Raw genomic sequence first — 4,690 nt, 5'->3', positions numbered from 1 at the left:
AGAAAGAAAGGGAAAACTGGGCCCAAGTCTAACCAAACTTCTAGATCTATTACCAGAAAATTACAGAAGAGCGCTACACCACATTGTGAGAATGCTGTCAGTCCAGTCCAGCTTGTGGGAAATTCTACAGAACACGTGGCTCAATTTTCCAACAAATATAATGGCACTAGAGGTGTGAATTAAAAGGGATAGTGCCAGACAGTTTCTGAGGGGGGTGAAGAAATGGTTCTGTAACCTGAGTGTGGTAGGAGTTACATGAATCTACCCGTGCGTTAAAATAGAATTATATACCCAAAAGTCAATTTTACCATATGATATTTACTTTTTAAAATATTATTTATTTGAGAGAGAGAGAGCAAGCGAGCAGGGGGAGGGAGAGGCACAAAAAGACTGTCCTGAGCGCTGAGCCCAAAGTGGGACTCAAGATCACAAGCCCAAGATCATGACCTGAGCCGAAACTAAGAGTCAGACACTTAACCGACTGAGCCACCCAGGCTCCACCATACAATAATTTAAAAACAAAAAAAATTTCAGTGGCATGAAAGGTTACAAAAGGGACTAAGGAGGGAGGGATGCCTGGATGGCTCAGTCAGTTGGGCATCTGTTTTCCGCTCTGGTCATGCTCCTGGGGTCCTGGGATCAAGTTCCGCATTGGGCTCCTTGCTCAGTGGGGAGCCTGCTTCTCCTTCTGCCTGCTCATCCTGCTTGTGCACTCTCTCTCTCTCTCTCTGACAAATAAATTTTAAAAAATCATAAAAGAATGGACTGTGGAGAACTACTAGAGATTACTAAGAGACACAAGTCGAGCAAATACAGCACGCAGCCCTGTTTGACTCTGGACTCAAAAAACTGACTTTTCAAAAATTTGAATTCAATTTCATTAACATAAATTGTATTGTTAGTTTCAGAGGGGAATCTAGCGATTCATCAGTTGCATATAACTCCTGGTGCTCATCACAGTGTGTCCCCTCCTTAATGGCCATCACCCAGTCACCCCACCCTCCATACAGCCCCACTCTAGCAACCCTCAGTTTGTTTCCTAGTTAAGAGTCTCTCATGGTTCTTCTCCCTCTATGATGACTTCCCATTCAGTTTTCCGTCCCTTCCCCTATGATCCTCTGTGCTGCTTCTTATACTCCCCGTATGAGTGAAACCATATGATAATTGTCTTTCTCTGGTTGACTTATTTCACTCAGCATAATCCCTCCAGTCCCATCCACATTAATGCAAATGGTACTCATCCTTTCTGATGGCTGCGTAATATGCCATTGTATATATTAATCACACCTTCTTTATCCATTCGTCTGTTGATGGACATCTTGGCTCTTTTCACAATTTGGCTATTGTGGATTATTGCTGCTATGAATGTTGGGGTGCACGTGCCCCTTCTTTTCACTACATCTGTATCTTTGGTGTAAATACCCAGTAGTGCAATTGCTGGGTCGTAGGGTAGCTCTGTTTTCAACTTTTTGAGGAAACTCCATGCTGTTTTCCAGAGTGGCTGCACCAGCTTGCATTCCCACCAACAGTGTAGGAGGGTTCCCCCTTCTCCGCATCCTCCCCAAAACTTGTTTCCTGCCTTGTTAATTTTAGCCATTCTGACTGGTGTGAGGTGGTATCTCACTGAAGTTTTGATTTGCATTTCTTTGATGCCGAGTGATGTGGAGCCCTTTTTCATGTGTCTGCTGGCCATCTGGATGTCTTCTTTGCCAAAAACGTCTGTTCATGTCTTCTGCCCATTTCTTGATTGGATTATTTGTTCTTTGGGTGTTGAATTTGATAAGTTCTTTACAGATCTTGGATACTAGCCCTGTATCTGATATGTCGTTTGCAAATATCTTCTCCCATTCCATAGGCTGCCTTTTAGTTTTATTAACTGTTTCCTCTGTTGTGCAGAAGCTTTTGATCTTGATGAAGTCCCAATAGCTCATTTCTGCCCTTGTTTCCCTTGCCTTCAGAGACGTGTCTTGCAAGAATTTGCTGTGGCTGAGGTCAAAGAGGTTTGCTGCTTGTGTTCTCCTGTAGGATTTTGATGGATTCCTGTCTCCCATTGAGGTCTCTCATCCATTTTGAGTTTATTTTTGTGTGTGGTGTAAGAAAATGGTCCATTTTTAATTGCATCAAAAACTGTAAGATACCTAGGAATGAACCTAACGAAGAGGTAAAGGATCTGTACTCAGAAAACTGCAAAACACGCATGGAAGAAATTGAGGAAGATACAAAAAAATGGGAAAACATTCCATGCTCATGGATTGAAAGAACAAATATCGTCAAAATGTCGATGCTACTGAGAGCAATCTACACATTCAATGCAATCCCTATCAAAATACCATCAACATTTTTCCCAGAGCTGGAACAAATAATCCTCAAATTTGTATGGAATAAGAAAAGACCCTGAATAGCCAGAGGAGTGCTGAAAAAGAAAACCAAAGCTGGTGGCATCACGATACCCGACTTCAGGCTCTATTATAAAACTGTCATCATCAAGACAGTACGGTACTGGCACAAAAACAGACACGTAGATCAATGGAACAGAATGGAGAACAAAGAAAGTGACTTTTAAAAAGACTTCTTTAAAACACTAGGGACACTACATCTGGAATGAATGATGTACTATATGTTGGCTAATTGAATTTAAATTTAAAAAATAAAACACTGGGGAAAATGTGAATATGTACTGACAAGTAAAGAGCATGAAGCTATTATACAGCATGGTGTGATAAATGAGATGCTGATAATAAAGTCCTTATCTGTGAGACAGGCTAACATACTTCAAGGTGAACTGATGTGATGTCTGGGATGTCTGGGATGTGCCTTCAAATACACACAGTATAGTAAATGCATAGTGGATGACAGAATTAAGCAGAAGAGGGGGTTTTGTCTCTTTGTGCAATCTGTGCCCTCGATATCTACCTATTGGGGTGTGTGGCACACAGTGGATACTCAGCTAACATTAGCTGAATGGATGAATAGCCCATGTGAGTTGCCACTCCTGTCACTGCCTGTTCCCCCAAACTGCCACGACACACGGCTCTACCAACCCTTCTCCTTCTTAGCTCTCCTGTCGCCCCTAACTCCTTTGGAAGCCAGCCCTGCCACTGCTTGTTGGTGAACCCAGGTCTAAAGTCATTCTCGGTTTGCCTTCAGCTCAGGTCATGATCTCGGGGTCCTGGGATTGAGCCCTGTGTCGGGTTCCCAGCTCAGAGGGGAACCTGCTTCTCCCTCTCCTCCAGCCTTTCCCCCTGCTTGTGCTTTCTCTTCCTGTCTCAAATGAATAAATAAATAAGATCTTTTTTAAAAATTAAAAAAAGAATAAAGTCATGCTCAGGAGCACCCGGGTGGCTCAGTTAATTAAGAATCTGACTCCTCAGATACGTTCGTTAGATTACTCCTTTCTGCCCGTGGATGCCGACGAGCAAGCATCGTTCAAGTCTCCCCTCCCACTGCCGTCATGTCCAAGTCAGAGTCTCCCAAAGAGCCTGAACAGCAGTGGAAGCTCTTCATGGGAGGTCTGAGCTTTGAAACAACCGATGAGGGTGTGAGGAGCCATTCTGAGCACTGGGGAGCACTTACGGACTGGGTGGCTATGAGAGATCCAAACACCAAGTGCTCCAGAGGCTCTGGGCTTGTGACATATGTCCCTGCGGAGGATGTGGAAGCAGCCATGAACGCATCCACACAGGGTGGATGGAAGATTGTGGAACCAAACAGGGCTGTGTCGAGAGAAGCTTCTCAAAGACCTGGTGCCCACTTAGCTGTGAGAAAGATTTTTGTGGGTGGCATTAAAGAAGTCACTGATGAACGTCATCTAAGAGATGATTTCGAACAGTGTGGGAACATCGAAGTGACGGAGATCATGACTGACCGAGGCAGTGGCAAAAAGAGGGGTTTTGCTTTTGTAACATTGGATGACCATGACTCTATCAACAAGGCTATCATTCAGAAATCCCATCCTGTGCATGGCCACGGTTGTGAAGTCAGGAAAGGGCTCTCTAAGCAGGAGATGGCTCGTGCTTCATCTGGCCAAAGAGGTCGAAGTGGTTCTGGAAACTTTGGTGGTGGTCGTGGAGGTGGTTTTGGTGGGAATGACAACTTTGGTCACGGAGGAAACTTCAGTGGTTGAGGTGGCTTTGGTGGCAGTCAAGGTGGTAGTGGATATGGTGGCAGTGGGGATGGCTATAACGGATTTGGTAATGATGGAAGCAACTTTGGAGGTGGCGGAAGCTATAATGATTTTGGCAATTATAGCAATCAATCCTCAAATTTTGGACCCATGAAAAGAGGCAATTTTGGAGGCAGAAGCTCTGGCCCTTATGGCAGTGGAGGCCAATACTTCACCAAACCACAAAACCAACATGGCTATGGTGGTTCCAGCAGCAGCAGGAGCTACGGCAGTGGTAGAAGGTTTTAATTACTGCCAGGAACAAAGCTTAGCAGGAGAGGAGAGCCAGAGAAGTGACAGGGAGGCTACAGGTTACAACAGATTTGTGAACTCAGCCAAGTACAGTGGTGGCCAGGCCTAGCTGCTACAAAGAAGACATGTTTTAGACACTACTCATGTGTATGGGCAAAAAAACCTCAAGGACTGTATTTGTGACTAATTGTGTAACAGGTTATTTTAGTTTCTGTTCTTTGGAAAGTGTAAAGCATTCCAACAAAGGGCTTTAATGTAGATTTTTTTTTTGCACCC

The 4,690-nt window shown here is 44.2% G+C and overlaps 1 pseudogene; it reads left to right on the top strand.

The window, feature by feature from the left end:
• Positions 1-3,414: 3,414 nt before the first annotated feature.
• Positions 3,415-4,457, top strand: LOC125087069 (heterogeneous nuclear ribonucleoprotein A1-like; annotated as a pseudogene).
• Positions 4,458-4,690: the final 233 nt, after the last annotated feature.

The sequence above is a fragment of the Lutra lutra genome, chromosome 16, assembly GCF_902655055.1.
Source record: "Lutra lutra chromosome 16, mLutLut1.2, whole genome shotgun sequence".
NCBI classification, from domain to species: Eukaryota; Metazoa; Chordata; class Mammalia; order Carnivora; family Mustelidae; genus Lutra; species Lutra lutra.
This window is presented reverse-complemented; position numbering and strand designations above follow the sequence as displayed.